Source organism: Nannospalax galili, unplaced genomic scaffold, assembly GCF_000622305.1.
Source record: "Nannospalax galili isolate Female #2095 unplaced genomic scaffold, S.galili_v1.0 scaffold215, whole genome shotgun sequence".
NCBI classification, from domain to species: domain Eukaryota; kingdom Metazoa; phylum Chordata; class Mammalia; order Rodentia; family Spalacidae; genus Nannospalax; species Nannospalax galili.
The window spans coordinates 3,264,238-3,284,193 of record NW_008338533.1 but is presented as its reverse complement, the minus strand read 5'-3'; the positions used below and the strand labels follow the sequence as shown (position 1 = coordinate 3,284,193).

Here is a 19,956-nt window from a genome sequence, read left to right as displayed (position 1 = left end):
ATATGACTTGAATTTCCAGCTTTACATATCTAGTAGACAGTACTGGGTTACAGGATATAGCCAAGGACATAAATCTCAGAAGTCAGTGAGCATGTATGTGAAAGCTCGGTTATTCCAGCTTGCAGGTACAAGGAGGTGGACGAGAATGAGCTTTTATGAAATACAATGGGGGAGGCACAGGGACAGAGGCTCAGGCCTCACTGTGCCCCCCCCCCCATCACCACCCCAGGAAAGTAATCCAGTGGCTGAGGCTGAACCATTTTGTGTTCAAACCCAAACTACTTTTTTTCTGGGCTCAATTCAAGGCAGAATATTATACACTTTTTTTTAGGCTCCTGAGAAAAGTGGGAAGGAGTTGAATATCTTCTTTTTTTCTTTTCTGAATCTAATCTACATTAACCAAATAAGAAAGAACTCATTGTGCTTGCTTGGGCCGGGCCCAGCTCTCACTTCTATTTTACGATGCTCCCTGGGTAATTAAGGGGATAAAGTCTGGGGACCGCCTGCAGCCCAGCCCAGCTTTAGGCTTGAGCCTTCCAGCTCTGGGCACGGCTATCTCCTTCAGCTGTTTCGTTTGGGCTGAAAGATGATTTCAGCCCAGGAACCCAGTGTAGGACTGTGGAGGTTTTTCTCTTGCACCGTTATTATGGCTTGGACTCACCTAGAACATTCTGCTATAGAGGTTTGTGTCTCCTGTGGCTGACACCGGAGAACTGCCTCGTGCTCATTTTACGACCCAGTCCTATGTCTAATCTTCGACAGAAAAGATCAAAGCCTTCAGAAGCCTTTCCCCTGCCCAAGAGCCTTCCTCCTTCCGCAGCAGAAACCTTGAATGCATGGAATACATTCGGCCTGTCAGGCTGGACCTGACACAGAACCCTAGTTAATTAGTCTGAGCTTCTCGTCCATGCCCACTTGTTACCCACATCCTCCACTCCTTACTCTCCCTCAAAACTTAAAAGCAGGCCCACTAGCCTCCAAGTTTCCTTCAAACGGCAGAATTGGGGGAGCCTCAGGTGTCCCGCGGACAGGGGTACCCTTGCCTTCCTCGCTGGCTCCTGCCAACCTCAGCTCCTAAGCACAAGCCCAGATCTCTTTTCTCTTTGCTTCCTGGGAGTGAGTGGAATTTCTGCCCTTAAAACTGCAACTCCTCCCCCTTCCGAGTCAGACCAGAGCTGTACTCTGGGTAGACTCTGCTGTTGAAGATTCTTAGGACAACAGCAATAACCACACCACAGGGCAGGCTAGGTGGGGGGCGGACACAGAGTATGGACTCAGGCATCCCTAACTGGACCATGCTTAGCCCCCCTGGGGATCCTGCAGAGTGTGGGTTCTCAGGTATCAGACGGCGGGACTCCCAGGAACCCTGCAGCTGTACAGAACTCCCCAGGAGGTGCCAAGGCCGCTGGTCACTAGCGCACTTTGAATAGCAAAGGCCATCATTTCAGAGTCCTTCCATTTCCACAACTCCTTAGTTGTGTGTCTAGAAACCCCAGTGGCTAACTGGCATGTGCTGGAGCAGATGCCCCTCAGGATGACTGCCAGGAGATCCTATTCCAGAAGTCTTAGAAGTTTATCTAAACAGGAGGGTTTAGAAATTAAGTCTCGGAGTCTATTCCCAAACTATTCTACCACTTTGTAACCATATCTCACCATCTGCTGGTTCTCGAATGCACACTTAGCTGCTTTCTTCCCGAGTATCTGCATAAATGGGGCCCTGTTACACCTCAGCTGGGTCTTGGATAGCATTGTGTGGGAAAGGTACTTACATTTACTTAGCAACTTATCCCATAAAGCAGCTATTTTGAATGGAAACATTTTACTAAATAATTATTCCTCAGTTTATTTCTTCTGTAATTATTACTACTGCTGTGTGAGGTTTGCTTCAAGTAGGACTTACCTTTCAATCTACAGCTGATAAGTAGAGAAAACAAAAACCATAGCCATGGCAAATACAGAAATTGTATAGATCATTCCTTCCTGCCATTGGTCTTCAATTTCAAGCCATACTGGATTCTATATGCACCGAGTGGAAATCGAAACGAAACGGACGCACTTTATATACCATATGGATGGTGCCGTGTGCATACTACATCGTTAACAGTGTGGCAGGTGCTGTCAGCTGGGGCTGAAAAGTCAGAGGATACAGGGGAGAGGCAGTTGACCGCATTTATGACAAAAATCAAACCACACTAGAGATGTCTACAAAATGCAATGCAGAGTAGGGGACAGATGGAATCAGTGTCTGGATGGCCATGTGGGCCTCGCTCCTAAAATAGTTTGCACCCTGACACAGTCTACAGCTCTGGAGGGACATAAGCCTTCATGGGTAACTTTTTAGCAAGTTTTAGAATTTAAGCAAACTTAGAGCCAGGGCAGAAAAGTGACCATTTTCTGTACCTGGCTAAATGCCCGAGATACCTAGTGTCATTCAATCCCCAGGATTAGAGAGGGTCCAGGTCACAGAGGTAGAACTGGTATCTGCCTTTATCTCACATTAAAGTCCAAATGAGTCTCAGCTGTGTAGGACTCGTTCTCAAGTAGCCTGTATCAGCAGTGACAGATAGTACCAGTCGACACGTCTCTTATGTGGCCTCTCGACCATTCAAAGCATTGCATACATTGCTCATTCGGTCCTCACAGAAATGCACAGAGGTACCGAATCCATGCTACAGTGTAGAGAACAGGCAAAGGCAAGCCATGTGGGCAACATGCAGGAGCTGAGCCTAGGAGATCAGGTCCTGGGCACGTCGCTGCTCACATACTGTGTAGACAGCAACATGGGCCACCCTGGACCTCTGCTAGGACCATGGAATCCTGGGCCCTGCACTAGGCCCCGAGTCAGAATTAGTATTTTTAGCAAGATTCCCTGGTGTAGTGTGAACACCAAGCCTGGAGAATCTCGGCTCTGCAGCACCGGGGTATCCATCTGCCGAGGAAAGAGAGCCCCCCCACTTCCTCCCTGACTCAAGCTCCCCATTCTGAAGGGATTCCATGGTCCTCCAGTTGCTGAGGACACCACCTCTGTGGCTACCTGACCTGCTGGTTTCATCCCATAGTGTCACAGGTCAAAGCTAGGTCTTACTGTGCCATGTCTGCTGACACTTCCCACTTCACTGAGGGTCATCAGGTCATCAGATCATCAGGACATCAGGACATCAGGACATCAGATCATCAGATCATCAGGACATCAGGACATCAGATCATCAGGACATCAGGACATCAGATCATCAGATCATCAGATCATCAGATCATCAGGACATCAGATCATCAGATCATCAGGACATCAGGACATCAGCACATCAGGACATCAGATCATCAGGGCATCAGATCAACAGGACATCAGGACATCAGGACATCAGGACGTCAGGGCATCAGGGCATCAGGGCATCAGGGCATCAGGACATCAGGACATCAGGACATCAGGGCATCAGGACATCAGGACATCAGGACATCAGATCATCAGATCATCAGATCATCAGATCATCAGGACATCAGATCATCAGATCATCAGGACATCAGCACATCAGCACATCAGGACATCAGATCATCAGGGCATCACGACATCAGGGCATCAGGACATCAGGACATCAGGACGTCAGGACGTCAGGACGTCAGGACATCAGGACATGAGATCATCAGGACATCAGATCATCAGGACATCAGGACGTCAGGGCATCAGGACGTCAGGACAAGTCACTTATAGCCTTTTTGGTGCTCGGTCCAGTGTCTGTCCATCTTCCCTCCCTTCCTTCCTCCTTCCTCCCCTCCCTCCCCCTCCCTCCTTTCTCTCCCTTTTCTGAATCACCAGGACCCCTCTTGCTTCCCAAGGACAACTTGGCTTGATTTTTGCTTTCTGCACTGAAGCAGAGTGGTGAAGTCATTTTCAACGAACACAGGTCTGTGCCTCAGAGGAACCCTGCTCTCAGCCGTCCCTCGGTGTGGCGACTCACCCTGCCACGCCTGCTCTTTCACTCTAACGGTGACAGAAAACCAGAAAACTGCACAGATATTGCCTCTGCCTTCCTTGATTTTGACAGAGGGTCTCACTCTGTAGCCCCAGCTGGCCTGGAACTTGCTATGTAGACCAGGCTGTCCTGCCCCTGCCTCCCGAGTGCTGGAAAGGCAGAAGGGCGTGTGCTACCACAGCTGGCCATTTTACTTTCTTCAGATTTTAATGGTGAAAACAGTTGCTTTTCACAAAATAAAAATATGAACCGTGTTCATGAACAGAGGCCAAGCTTAAACTTAGAAAGCAAAAGGCCCATGTGTCCTGCTGGCTGCTGGGTGGGGTGTGCTGCTCTGCCTCAGACTCCCGAGGACTAGAGCATCATGTAGATGAAGGAGTCTGTTCCAAACTAAATGCATATCACACTATTTAAACATGTGTGACAGCATTATGGATAAGGATCATTTCAGTCTTCTGGTAGGTGCCTATGTGGTCAGGGTCTGTCTCTTTAGACTGTGGGCTAAGTGCCTGCTTCTAGACGCCTGAGTGTGTGTGTGTGTGTGTGTGTGTGTGTGTGCGTGTGTGTGTGTGTATGTATTTTTCACAGACAATAAGAAAACATTGCAGGAGGGATAGCCGATATGTGGTCTATCAGGTGAGTGTGCCATTAGTCAATCACCTTCACAAATATTCACCAGAAGGAGGTTAAGTGGCTTCTTACTAAATGGCAGACTCTAGAAGACGTGATGAGTAGCTGGTCGTGGGGACCTCAACCCCGTTACTGCTGATAGCTAAAGAGGCATCTGCCGTATTAAATGGTTACCCACAGGAAGAAAGAGACTGGTTCTCCCTTGATTAACTGATAGCTTTAACAGATCAGGGATCAGGATTATTCTTTTATAAATTTTTTTAATGTCTGAGTGTTTTGCCTGCATGTATGTAAGCATGCCACATGTGTGCAATGCCCACAGAGGCCAGAAGAGGGTGTTAGATTCCCTGGAACTGGAGTTACGGATGGTTGTTAGCCACCGTGTCGGTGCTGGGAATAGAACCTGGGTCCTCTTGAAGAGCAGCCAGTGCTCTTAACTGCTGAGTCATCTCTCCAGCCCCTTATTCTTGGATTTTGATGATCTAGCTACATACCTCTCTCCTTGCTAGATTTTTCTCCCTGATCAATTTTTGGCCCCGAAGCTGCCTTACTGTGTCAAAGTTTAAAGCAGAAATGAAAAGTGTTCAGAGATGTATTAAGTCATAATATAGCAATAGCCTGGGAACAAAGCCATGGGCTGCCTATGTCAGCGATAGCCACAGCATAGGAAGCTCAAACCTGGTTACTAACTTGGAAGGATGGACTAAAGATGCTCCCTCTCCCTCTCTCCTGGTCTGGAAAAGTGGAAAATCTATTTACCCTTCCAGCCTTGACACAACTCTGATCTCCTCAGCACGGTTCCATGGACGCTAAAACATCATTTCATTTGGGTTTGCTGAAAGCAGAGCTAGTAACACGTAGGTAGAGACGTTGTTGGTCTTCTGAGGGCACATGTACTGAAACCATATGACTGGTTTACTTCACTGGTGTAACACAGTGCTTTGCAGAGAACAAACTTGATGAGAATTGACATGTTTTCCCTGTTTGACTGACAGCCAGATCCTCTATGTGCTGTTAGCAGGAAGCTTCCAGAAAAGCTAATTGCTGCACTCACCACAGTCTCCTCAGGTTCCTGGAAGGGGCTGTGCAGTTATTAGTGTGGCCTGTTCAGATAGTTGCCATTGAGCATGGTATGAAATAAGTCCACACAACCATCGAATACAGCAGAAAATGTTTAACATTAACAACATAATTAGAACTTCTGCAGAAGGAGTGAACTTTAAAGTAAACTATTGCCTTTGTTCCGCAGAAATAAACGCTCTGGTCCTGGTCGGTCTCTCACTGCTAATGTGTTCATTTAGGAAGGGACAGATTTGAATTTTCCTTCAAGGTCAACCAAAGACTTGTTACAATGCTGTTGGCAAACATCAAATGTAGGAATTTCAAATGCTCTTGAATAGAAAAATGAAGCAGGCTAGACCAGTTCCAACCAGACACTGTCACATGAATTTGATACAGAGTTTTCAGAAAATAATCTTATAAGCTAGTGATGGGGGCATACAGCAGTTTTAAAATGAGGAAATTGAATAATTTGGATAGACTTCCCTAGTTAGAGCTTTCTCAAATATACTTTATTGAATGCATATGTGTAAAGAGTAATTATTTCAGGGAAAAATCAGTTAGATGCTGTTTACTAGCTCTCCAGATGGGGAAATACTTAAGTATGAAAACACTAGGAGAAATGGCAGAAAGCAAGTTCTCGGTTCTAGGTGCTCAGCACATTGCCTGTAGGAAACGGCTGAGGTCCCTTGTACCCACTGCCGGGGCTTATACCTTAGGAGATGGAATAACACAGTTCAGTGTGTAGGCACACGCCTGTAGTTCTAGTTACATGGGAAAATGAGATTGGAGGATCATTTGAGCTCAAGTGTTCCAGACCAGCTTGGGCGAAACAGCAAGATCTCATCTCCAATCAAAACAAACAACGGCAGCAAACAGAAGACCAAACGGAAGGAATCACTCACGCGAAGAAGATCAGAAAAAAGTAAAGGCAGAATAAAGAGGGTCTGGTGCTCCGAGGCTGTGTTTGCTAGGGGTTGAAATGTCAAACACTGCCCAGGGCAGCCTCAGGGATGCAACATCATCTGGATCCAGGCTTGTAAGAGGTACGGGAGGAGTCCAGCAGGTGCCTTGGAAAACCTGATTTTAGTCAGAGAGAGTAGTCATCTAATGCTAGACCAAGTCAAAGAAGGAACTGGAAAAGCATCTGTATAAGGAATAGGCTAATGGCCTTAGCAGGAAAAAGATTTCATCAAAACCGATTTGTAAAGAAATCAATATTTGATTGGATGGACATGGCTGGTCCTTGGTGGATGTCCGTGAGAAGGGGGGTGTGTGTGTCCTACAAAAAGTGGGGAAACACACAGGAAAGCCAACTCCCTACTGGGATCACCAGTCTGTGCAGACTAAGTACTGTTGGGCCAGCTGCAGAGGGAAACACACTTCTGTGCTGCGAGCAAAGCCCAGGGGGACAGAATGTCCTGTAAGACAATCTGGACACACCAGCCTTTAGAAGCACCTCTTATTGGGTTATCAGAGACTAAGGCAAATGTATGTGTATTGCCACACCCTTTTGTGATCATCTATAAATGTAAATAATTCCTGGATATTGCTCAAACTGGAGTTTCTAGCCCAGGATGTACCATAGCAATTAATGCCTCCGTACCCGACGACCACCTCCATCTCCAAACTCTTAAGGTCACGCTCCATTCTCACTTCCTCCAGCCCCTACTGAGCCCCTCAGTCGCCTCTTCCTCCTCTTTCATCCTCTCCTCTACCCCTCCCTCTTCCCCTCTTTGCTTCCTCCTGCCTTTCTTAGATCAGTGAATAACTCTCCGACACACCACTAAGACACAACACACCGCCACCAAGACACAACACACAGCCACCAAGACACAACACACAGCCACCAAGACACAACACACCGCCACCAAGACAAAACACACAGCCACCAAGACAAAACACACCGCCACCAAGACAAAACACACAGCCACCAAGACACAACACACAGCCACCAAGACACAACACACAGCCACCAAGACACAACACACCACCACCAAGACACAACACACCGCCCCCAAGACACAACACACCGCTACTAAGACACAACACACCACCACTACTAAGACACAACACACCGCCACTAAGACACAACACACGCCACCAAGACACAACACACCGCCACCAAGACACAGCACACCACCACTAAGACACAACACAAGCCCCCAAGCAAACACACACCGCCACCAAGACACAACACACCACCACCAAGACACAACACCCCGCCCCCAAGACACAACACACCGCCACCAAGGCACAACACACCGCCACCAAGACACAGCACACCACCACTAAGACACAACACAAGCCCCCAAGCAAACACACACCGCCACCAAGACACAACACACCACCACCAAGACACAACACCCCGCCACCAAGACACAACACACCGCCACCAAGACACAGCATACCACCACTAAGACACAACACACCGCCACCAAGACACAGCACACTGCCACTAAGACACAACACACCGCTACTAAGACACAACACACCGCCACTACCAAGACACAACACACCACTACTAAGACACAACACACCACTACTAAGACACAACACACCACCACTACTAAGACACAACACACCACCACTACTAAGACACAACACACTACTACTAAGACACAACACACCACTACTAAGATGCAACACAGTGTTACCAAGACACAAGCCCAGGATGGTCTTTTTCTCTTGCTCCCTACATTCTATTGATTCCTGAGTTTTCTAGTTCTGTTTCCTTTTAAAAAAGAATTATTTTATGTGTACAAGTATTTTGCCTGCACATATGCATTCAATGCCCACAGAGACCAGAAGAGGGCATTGGATCCCCTGGATCTGGAGTTACAGATGTTGTTAGCCACCATGTGGATGTTGGGAACTGAACCTGGGTCCTCTGCAAGAGCAGCGGTACTCTTAACCACCGAGCCATCTCTCCAGCTGATCCCTCATATTTCTTGAGTTCCCTTCACCATTTCCATCCACATGGGAACTACATGAATCCCACTCTCATCACTTTACACAGAGGCTGCAAACAGCTTTCTACCTGCTGTGATCAGTGTCATTTCCAACCCATCATGACCTATCCCATCATGGGCTCTTGCTGAAATGTAAAACTCGTTCAAGCCATTCTGTGTCTAGTGCTGCAACATCCCTCCCCGGCCATCATGCCCAAATCCAAGCACCTTGGAGAGACGTTCGCCATCTCCCTGCTGGTGGTCTGGTCCCTGCCAGCCTGAATGCCTTACATGGACTATGACGGTTTGGTTACAAAGCCCACGTCACACCTGCTTCTTTCTGTGCATGGCTTCCTTTGCTTGCTTCCCTGCCCTTCCCAGGAAATGTGGCTTCACCTTTCCAGACTCCGTGGAGGCATGCTGTCCCTCAGGAGGCGACGCTGACTCCTGGGCAGCTGTGCTTCGAGGCACTGCCCATCTCCTTGGCACATTATGCATTACTGATGCTGAAGCAGCTGTGATGTGCAGACGCTGGCTCCCAGGACTCCATCCACATCTGTGTGAGCTACAGGGCCGCAGTGTCCAGTCACAGTGTCCAGCCCGCTCAGCTGTATGAGCTGCTCCTCATTCCCTTCCAGCAGAGAGGGTTTTTTCATTCCTCCATGGGCTCGTTCCAGTGTTAGAGAGGACAGACAGTCTGAGGCAGTCACCGGTGCAGTGAGTGAAAGCCCATGCAATGAGCCCGAATAATTCTCTTAAACCAGTGTTTCCCATCGTGTGGTCCGGGGACCCTCAACGCCTTCGTGGGGGAACTTAAGATGCAGACTCTCAGCCTGACTCCCAGACCTGCTGAATCACACCAAGCGTGGAGCCCGAGACACTGTCAACAAACCCTCCAGACCATTCTAATGCATACACTTCAAGAAATACTTAGACTGCTCAGAACTAAGAGATTCTATTTCAAGAACACAAATAACACAAATATGCTTTGTCTCTAAGAAGGCATACGCTGAACTTTTTGAAAATTTAAATTGTAGGACAGCTTTAAAATATTGAAACACCACACACACACACACACACACACGCACACGCACACGCACACGCACACACACACACACGCACACACACACACACACACACACGCGCGCACGCGCACGCGCACACGCACGCGCACACACACGCACACGCACACACACACACACGCACGCACGCACACACACGCACGTACGCACGCACACACACGCACGCACACACACACACGCACACACACACACGCACACACACACGCACACACACACGCACACACACACGCACACACACACGCACACACGCCTGACCCATCCCTCTACATGCTCCATCTCTTGAGAAGTGTATAAACCACTAATGGCCTCATTTCCCTCTCCCCCGTCTCTCACCAAGCTAACCACTGGGTTACGGTTGATGTGTTTTTCCCATGCGTGTGTTCATGGCATTTATCTTTAATGAGAGACGTGGTCCCGGCTATTACAGCAGAAACATAGCGCATGCCTCGGCAGGTGTGTGGAGGCACCCGGAGTCCCAGGCAGACGAAGCAACCAGCCTGTCCTCCGACGGCAGGTGAGGAGACAGGCTGGCTAGCACTGGCCTTCCAAAACGCAGTCAGAAGTGGTTATAATCGCAAGCCCAAGCTTATCCAATTGTGGCTGGTTTTATAAGATAAAATGAAAAACTATTTTCCCTTGTAGCCAAGGGCATCAAACACACAATAAAATGGCATTTGTACTGACAAACTTGGTCCCTTTTCCCATCCCTGTGGATCCCACACCCTAGGGAAGTGTGCTTATGAGGGAGTGTCATGTACCATGGGTGGGGCTCTGGCTCCATCCTGTCCACACCACAGACTGGCCTTGATTCTGTCAGCCTCAATGGCAAGATCACCTGCCTCCCTCTGGTTTAATGAAAAGGATGTGGTGATGCTTTGGGACGTAAACCCTCTGTCATTTGGAAGCCTGTCATGAAACGTTCATGAGAGGATGGTTACCAAATGAATTCCTCCTGAGGTGAGAGGAAGGAAGGAAAGAAAGAAGGAAGGCAGGGAAGGGGATGAGGAAGGAGAGGAGGAAGCTGGGGTGGGAGGGAGGAAAGAGGAGGAGAGGAAGAGGAGGAGCAGGAGGGGGAGAGAGGGAGGGAGAGAGGAAGCCGGGGAGGGAGGAAAGAGGAGGAGAGGAAGAGGAGGAAGGAGGGGGAGAGAGGGAGGGAGAGAGGAAGCTGGGGAGGGAGGAAGAGGAGGGGAGGAAGAGGAGGAGAGGAAGAGGAGGAGAGGAAGAGGAGGAGAGGAAGAGGAGGAGAGGGAGGGAGGAAAGAAGAGGAGAGGAAGAGGAGGAGAGGGAGGGGCAGAGGAAGGAAAGTCTTGCAGTTGCCCCTCCCATGCTCCGACGCTCCCACGTCCTTCCGTGTGGATTCTTGAGATGACTCCCAGCTACCTTCACGCCTCCCTCTCTAATGCCCTGTGAAAGCCTATAATTTTGCTTGCTTTTCTTTTCCTTTTTCTAGCAATCCTTACAGATGTTTACATCTGAAACCATTGCTATTGGTGCAGCCCTACAAGGATTTCATGTGTTTCCCTCGATATTCCTTAAGCACTGTCCTGGTTTGTCTCTTCATCACTGTGACAAACACTCTGACCACTACCAGCTTGGGGAGGAAAGGGTTTATTCAGCTTACATCTCCCAGGTCACAGTTCATCATGGAGCCCAAGGTAGGAATTCAAGGCAGGAACCTGGAGGCAGGAGCTGGAGCACAGGCCATGGAGGAACCCTGCTTACTGGCTTGCTCCCCTGGCCCCTGCTCAGCCTGCTTTCTTATACAACTCAGGCCCACCTGCCCAGAGGTGGCACCACCCACAGTGGGCTGGGCCCTCTGACATCACTCATCAAGAAGATGCCACTCAGACATGGCCACAGGCCAGTCCTATGGAAGCAGTTCCCCAGCTGAGGCTCCCTCTACCCAGGTGTGTGAAGTTGACACTAAAGCTATCCAGCACAAGCACCAACTCCCATGTTCGACCGGGGTGGTACCCCTCCATCTCCTCACCAAGTAGGAGTCAGTGAACGGGACTGTAGGGATTTATAGGGCAACACCACAAAGCAGAAAAACATGGCTGGTATGGGTTCTCACTTCCATCATTCTTCCTGTCTAGGATTTGTATGCAAGGGCTAGGGCACCAGCAGCTGACCTGAACCAAGAGGAAGCTTGAGGAGACAGTCGTGTACCCAGAAGAGCAGGCAGAAAGAATCGAAGTGTCCGATGGTCAGAGCCCTGCAGTCTAAATAGTATTTATTCTCTTCATACATTTAGCTGCTTATGTAATTCAGCCAATAGGATACATTGATTAGTTTCAGATAGGCAGGTCTAGTTAAGGCCGAGTCCAGCCAGGAGGGCAGTCAAGTCCTTAGACAGGGTTCCTTGCCACCCTCCGCCCCCTTGTTTAGAAACAGTGAGAATGTGTGTGGAAAGGCCATCCCGCGCTGCTCTGCTTTTCGGTTATCTTTAGCTCAGTAGCAACCATAGAGAAACAGCTGGAGGAAAGTTAAAAGGACAGCTTCTTTCTTTATTATTTTTATTTTATGTGTATGAGTGTATTGCCTGCATGCTTGTAAGTGCACCCGTGTCGTGCAAAGCCCACGGAGGCCAGAAGAGGATGTCGGATCCCCTGGGACTGGAGTTACGAATAGTTGGTAGCTGCCATGTGGGTGCTGGGAATTGAACATGGGTCCTCTACAAGAGCAGTCAGTGCTCTTAACCACTGAGCCATCTCTCCAGCTCCTAGGACATCTGACTTTAAAGCCCTCCCCAGAGTGTGGTGGGAGTTCAGATTGCTGCTGCTCACAACAAAAGCAAGGGTAGTCCCCTGAAGGAAGGGAAACCCGATGGGCGGGGCTTGGAGAAGGACTGGCCAGGGACTGGGCGGGGCTTGGAGAAGGACTGCCCAGGGACTGGGCGGGGCTTGGAGAAGGACTGGCCAGGGACTGGGCGGGGCTTGGAGAAGGACTGCCCAGGGACTGGGAGACCACGAGGGAACGCAGAATGGTTCTTGAGATGTTCTTACTGAAAGCTAGAGAGCTGGGATGGGGAGAGATGGAGGGACTTCCAAGCGCAAGAGCCTGCCTGAGTTCTGGTCTGTTCTACGGAACGGCAATCCCCCTGCTCTTTAACTTTTGTTTATCTTTCTTTTTGATTTAATTTTATTGTGGTAAGAACAGTTAGTATGAGACCTATGTATGAAATATTATACAGCACTGTGCTGTAGCAGATGGTGGCCACCTACACATCTGGTGGAAAAGAAGCTTTATCCATCGATAGAATTTTGATGTACTTTATACCCGCGGATGGCACTCTCTTATTTCTGGCTTCTCCCAGGCCTTGGTAACTAGCATTCTGCTTCTGTGAATTTGGTTTTACATGTACACATTTACATATATGTTTATCTATAACCATATATGACAAATAACATATATACACATATGTGGTATGGATGTATATTCTGTGTGAAGGCAGAGGTTGACCTTGGGTGTCATTTCTCAGGAACTATTCACCTTAATTTTTGAGACAGGGCCTCTCACTAGGACCTGGGCCCACTGATTAGGCTGGCCAGTCAGTGAGCCCTAAGGATCTACCTGTTTCTGTCTCTCTAGTGGTGGGTTTTCACTGTGAGCCCCCCTCCCCCCGGAGCTGAGGACCAAACTCCAGTCTTTGTGCGTCTGCAGCAAACACTTTGCTGAGCCACCTCCCAACACTTATGTTTTCTGTGATTTGAGAGAGATCTCACTATGTAGTCTAGGCTGGCCTGGAACTCATGATGTAGACCAGGCTAGACTTGAATTCTTGGAGAATACTGCTTCAGACTCCCAAATGCTGGAATTAACGCATGAGCCACCACACCTGGTTGAGTTTGGTTATTTTGTGTATACCATTAAAATGGGGGAAAAAAAAACCTGGGAAAAATCTCCACAGACTGGGCTTCAATGGTGACCATTTTACCCTCACTCCCATTCTCGCGAATAACTGAAATCTGACTGTTGACACCACAGACACGTCGCACTGAGGGAGGGGCCTCTAGGTACGGAAGACAGATACTTTCTGCCTTGCTGTTTTCCATGTGGTTGACTCTTAATGACTTGAAACAAGTTCTTTCAAACGGACTCACAAAGAAACAAATTCTGTTCTAACTCTTTCATTACATAATTCCATTTCTGGTCTCATGCACATTAGCTGGTTGGAAGAAAATCTCTTACTAAATTAAATTTGGTTTGATTAGGAAATTTGCGTCATATGCAGGCAAAGCACGGCATGTGTGGGTTAAAAATGTTCTGGTTATTTAAATGTTTTTTCTTCTTTACAGATGATTCAGTGAACTAAATTTGTGCCCCCGTGGGTCTGTGTTGGGGGTGGACTTTGCTCTGGCCCTTTGTTGAGAAATTTCTAAAGTCACAGACAGTTTGTTCTGTCTGAAGAAAAGTAACACAGCCTCAAAGCCTGGAACATTTGTGTGTCTTTATGTCCGGCTTCTCGGACCCTCCCAGCCCTTTTAAAGCTCTGTCTTCCTTTACTTCCTTTTCAAAAGCATTTGCTCTTCCCACCAGATTTTCCAACAGGTTCTAAAGGGCAGTTTGTCCCAGGCTCTTATCTTCCCTGGCCTAAGTCCTTAGCTGTATTTCAACCGAAATGATCATTGCCTTCCATTTTACTACCCAGCCTCCAGTGCAAACAAATGGAGAGATCTAAATATAATTGTTTCAAGGTGTTTTAGGACAAGGAAGGGGCTTGCAAAAAGGTCAAATTCTCACAGCAAGATATAGAGCCAAGGGCAATTGTTGGGTGGCTACCAGAGGCACAGTCCATCTGTTCTCTGTGTACCAGCCACCAGCTCTGCTTTGCTCAGCTGGAGGAGAGTAAGCTTGCATCTCACAAACCACTGAACAGCATCCAGAGGAGCAGGAAAGGATTAAAAAATTATGAAGATCTTCCTGTTATTCTAGGTCGGTAACTATCGGTTGGACAAAGTACTGGGAGATAGCAGTCTTTAGAAAGCTTGTGTAGTGACCCAAGACCCACGTGTCTTTAAGAAAGTCGCTCAGATTTGAACATCTGGCTACAGTATTTCCATGTGCCAAATGCCTCACTATTTTTCCTCTCTATCACTGCTGATGGACTAATAAGTTGTAGATGTAATAATAAGTTGTAGAGCGTACAGGTGAGTTCCAACACACGCCACACGATGCACACTTGACTAACACTCCAGTCCTTCGGTCCAGACAGTCCTGCTACTCCCTGGCTCCTGGCCAATCACTCTTCTCCCTGTGGTAAGGACTGTGCTAATTCCTATTGTTACAGATTAGTTATGCCTTTTCTAGAAACATACAAAAATGGCTTTATAGAGTGTGTGCTCTCTGTGGTCGAATTCTCTGTGTTCTGAGCATGTGGAGAAACATCTTGTCAGCATCTGTATCTGAGACGGAGGGGCTGCCCCACTCTGCAGGGACATATACAGGGATTCCGAGGTGCCCTGAGTTCTACGGGGCAGGGTGGGGGAGGATATGAAAGGACATCCCGACTGGGGCGGAGGGAGGAAGCTGAGGGAATTCCCCTTCCCCTTCCTGTCTTCAAGCAGCATAGCGGTCCCTTTCCATGGTGTATTAACTGGGGAAAGGGAGAATTAACAAGTTACTGCTATATTGTTTTAGTGAACCACGGATCTCAAGGTTCTTAGTGGTCCCTTGTCTGTGAAGGTCCATAAATTACTAACAGTGTTTTCTGATCTGAGAGCTGTGACAGCCCTCAAGGGAGGGCTGGGAGACAGCCACGGCCAGACTGCTCCCCCCACCCCCCACCTCCGCTTCCACCAAGGGAGAGCTGGGCACCAAGCTCCGTAATAGTAGCACCAGCTACAATCAGATAGCAGTAGCCCAACTGAGGCGCGTAGACAATAGGCCAGAGGCCATGGGCCTGAGAGGCACAAAGACGGCATTCAAAGGACCAGGGCTGTCCTGCCAGCACTTCCATGGTCTCCCGCAGACCCCGGCCAAGCCTGGAGACTGCCAGAAAGCCAGTTTTTCATGGTGAGCTTTTAAACTGCTAAAAATAATAAACGCAGAAAGGAAAGTACCGACACGGCCTTAGAGGCAGAGACAGACGGAAACTGTTGTTCTAATAACCAAAAGAAACCGCGTTCCACATTATAGCCCAGCCTTCCCAAAGGGCTGCCTGGTATCACCACACTCCAGACCAAGGAACTAAGCCAGAGGACTTATCAGCAAACCCAGGAACCGCCCACCCCTGCTTATGCCCTCCCTGGTTGGCCCTCCCCAGTGCTCATTAATGGGTTTTTTTGAAAAGCACTCAAGGAAAAGATATAGGAGAAGGGTTAGATCTTCCTCAAGCAGAATTTCCCTTCAAAAGATGTGGAAAAGCTCTTTCCACCCAGTGCTGCCTCCCTGACATTCTCCCTGAGCAAATCTGTCACATTTCTTTACCCAATATGGTTTTCACGCATGGAGTGCCTTATATCGCACCTGAATTTTAACAGAGCTCAAAGTTATGTTAAATTAAAACAAAACCATCAATGCCACAGTCAGAGACAATTCCTATCATGGTAGAAAGGATCAATTAACAGCAAGAATCACATTTGCCAATAGTCAAGACTGACCTCTGACCTTCTTATTAAGCCATGTGTGGAACTTGGCACCACGCAGGTCCGCAGGTGAGACGGAAGCCACAGGTCTGGAAAAAAGAAAACACAAGCAGGTAAATAGAAATTGCTTTTTAAAGAGGTTCCTCAACATTTGATTGGTTTAATTGGTGCCTGCTCCCATTTCTGTGTTTGAAGAGGGTCTGGTTTCAGAGCTGTCTCTGATTTTTGAATAGATGCAAATTGACTTAGATGAAATCTCACTCTGAACAGGAGATGGTTTCATGGAAAGAGGCTCTAAGGCCGGGCTGTAATCAAAGCACAGCCAGGGACAACCTTCCGGTTCCCAAAGACCTACTTTCCTATGGAGCGTAGGGAACAACAGGAGTTTCGCATTCCCAGCCCAGGAACGTGGCTAAGAACTCAACACAAATCTCCAAATGATGAGAGACTTTTGTGAGAGGTGACCTCCAGTCAGAGGACCAGTCCTGGGATGAGAATAGATGCCCCAGAGTCCTCTCTAGGCATCTGTCCCCATAGCACGTGCAAGACCGCTGCTCTGCTGTGGCCTCGCGACACTGAGGTTGTGATGAGGAGCTCAGAAATCCCGGACAACCAGAGGTTAGTAACACAAATGTTGGTTGGGGTTCCCACCACCCAGAATGGACGCTTGCTGGCATTTTTTGGCTTATTCTTTCTGTTTCACTAAAAAAAGACACAGAGCATAGAAATGACTTCCTTGGTAATTTCACCCCAAGCCTAGATCATAAACTGGTTTATAAATTTTCAGTCTCCACTTTTTTTTGCATTCACAAAAATATCTGTTGTATCCATGGTAACAGTGTGCTTGTGAGTGCTCTGGGCATTTTGATTTTGAGACAAGGTCTCGTACTATAGCCCTGGTTGGCCCAAACTCATGGTAACCTTGCTGCCTCAGTCTTGTGAATGGTGGATTACAGGCATGAGTCACCACACTTGGCTTGGGTGTGGTGTGTGTGTGTGTGTGTGTGTGTGTGTGTGTGTGATGTGCATTACATCAATAAATTGTCATGTGCTGTTTAAGCTCACTGAGAAACTGGCTCTAAAGGTGGTGCACCCCTCCCAACTACAGACCCAACAAGCATGTTTATTTCAAAACGTCTTTCAAGACTCCCTGTTTGAGGACAGGCCGCCCCCCCAGGCCCCATGGGAAGGGGAAAGAGGACAAAGTGGGACAAGAGGAAAATCACAGGGTCCTTGAGCACACCCTGGAACGTAAACCACTTTCAGCAGAGGTGATTGGGCTCACATAGAAATGCCCGCAGTGCTGGGTGACAGACATACATGCGGCCACACCGGGCTTTTCCCATGGGCCCTGGGCTCCGAACAGGTCCTCATGCTGCTGGTAGAGCCATCACTTTACCACCGAGCATCTCCCCAGCCTGGGTGTTTTTAAATTTACTATCTGATGTGACCTTCTGGCTCTGTAAGTATCTACATCTTTAAAAACAGTGTATACTAATTGTACAGTGTTCTGGGTTTTGCTATGACTTGCACACATGCATGGGCTGTGCTTTGGTCATAGCTCCTGCTCTGCCCTTTCTTACCCTCCCCTGCCCCTTCATCCATGTCCTAGTTACTTTCTTTCTAATGCTGTGATAGAACAAAAAACAATTTGGGGAGGAACAGATTTATTTTATCTTACATTTCCCAGGTCACAGTTCATCACGGAGGGATGTCAGGGCAGGAACTGGAGCACAGGCCGTAAAAGAACACTGCTTACTGGCTTATTCATCTGGCCTGTGCTCAGCCTGCTTTTTTTAATACAACCCAGGATCACCTGCTTGGAGGAGGCATGGCCACAGTGGGCTGGGCCCTTCCACATCACTCAACAATCAAGAAGATGCCCCACAGGTTAGTCCAATGTAGAAAATTCCTCAGTTGAAGCCCCCTCTTCCCAGCTCTGTCAGGTTGATGACTGAAGCCGTCCAGCACATTCCATCTTCACACTATGCATATGAGGTCCAAGCACGCTGATCCACACAGCTCATTCCCTTTGCCCATCACATCTGATAAATATATTCCCAGTTACTGCTTCTTAACCCAGAACTCAGTTTATGGCACCGTGAAAGCATCTGTCATGTCTTTAAAGTGATCCTGGTTCCTGGTGGGTGTGCATACACCTGGTTTGGTCTGCTGTTCCATTCAGGGCTCTATGATGAGGCCTTACTTTGTGCAGACTGCACACCCCACATACATGCAGGCATCACGTGCTTATTAAAAATTAGAATTATTGACTTCCAGTTCTAAACAGCGTTAAAGAAGAATTTGGAGTTGTTCATCTATTTTCTTCAAAATCTTTCTCCACTGCAGTTGTCACGACCTTTCTGATCCCCAACCTTCAGTTCCATCTCACTGCAAAGAGTGGAGGCTGAGAGTGTGAGGCCAGAGGCCCTGGGGAGGAGTCCAAGCACTTTCAAAGAGGAGCTTGATAGAGCCAGGAAGAGGCCTTTGCTTGGAATTGTTATGACTTTATGGCAGTTCTGAGTTCTGAGTTAATATACAGCATTACCCCTGACATTAATATCTAAAAATAAACAATGGCTTTTGTAGTGATATTAGACTTCAATAAATACTTTCTGATATAATTTAATTCTGCTTTAGACTTTAAAGAGTACATTTGGACTTGATTCAATGACAGCAATATAAAATTCTCATATAATCAACAATAAAAAGTTATTTAAAACTTGTATTTTAGTGCTTTTTGCTGTTCATTTTATTTTTTAAGACAGTCTCACTTTGTAGCTGAGGCTAGCCTAGAACACACTAAGTAGTCTGGGCTGACCTCGAAGTTATGATCTTCTGCCTCTGCCTCCAGAGAGCTAGGGCCATATGCTGCATTTAATTCATAATTTTTATTACGTGTACTTTAAGGGCTGGGCTGCACGAATAATTTCACCTAATTTCACCCAGTTTAGTCTTCATCATGATCACATGAGGTAGACACTATCAACAGGCCCATTTTCCAGTTGAGGAAAGGAGAGGCTGAGGGAGGACAGGGGACTTTTGCCCAACAGTGAAGAAGATGCCAGCAGGAGCCCCACCCCGGGAATCTGATGTCGCAGGCCATGTGCAGAGTGCCTGAGAACAGGCTTGTAAGACAAAAGCACTGTGACGGAGCTGGAAAGTGTGCTGCTCAGGAGGCTTCCAGAATCTGCACAACATGAACACAGCATCTCTTTCATGGCACGTCATGGCTGACTTCCTGTGATAAAGGCCATTTCAAGAAGGGGACTGAAGCCTGACCACCCCCGCAACTTTAACAAACCCACGGAATTCTCTCTAGAAAACGGGGAGCTGGGAATTTGCTCAGGAGACGGCCCAGCTCCGTTGACACAGCAAAGACTCCTTCCCCAGGACAACTTTAGCTCTGAATGTGTGTTCGTTACACTTTTTAAAAATCAGGCACAAATACATTAACAGTGTGGTTATTTTGTAGTTTCAAAGGAATCCTGTTTTGTAACTGACTCGTATTTATACTTGGAATGCATTTACTTCTGGGCATGAGGCAGTTCATTTTATTTAACCATCTGATCCAAGGTGTGGTTGGCACCGTTTCTCACGGCTGCTCCCAATGAATGCAAATTGAAGGTTAAGGGGGAACTAAAGCTTCTTTAACTTGCTTCACTAATATGTTATTTAT

The 19,956-nt window shown here is 47.8% G+C and overlaps 1 protein-coding gene across 4 annotated transcripts in view; it reads right to left on the bottom strand.

The window, feature by feature from the left end:
• Thrb (thyroid hormone receptor beta) overlaps positions 1 to 19,956 on the bottom strand; it is a 394,994-nt gene that overhangs the window by 205,786 nt on the left and 169,252 nt on the right. For 3 of the 4 annotated variants that reach the window (XM_008833146.3, XM_008833147.3, XM_017798150.2), the window contains exon 2: positions 16,293 to 16,366. The gene's annotated coding sequence lies outside the window, so the exon portion shown is untranslated. The remainder of the gene's footprint in view (positions 1 to 16,292; positions 16,367 to 19,956) is intronic. The other variant, XM_017798151.2, reaches the window with a different exon arrangement.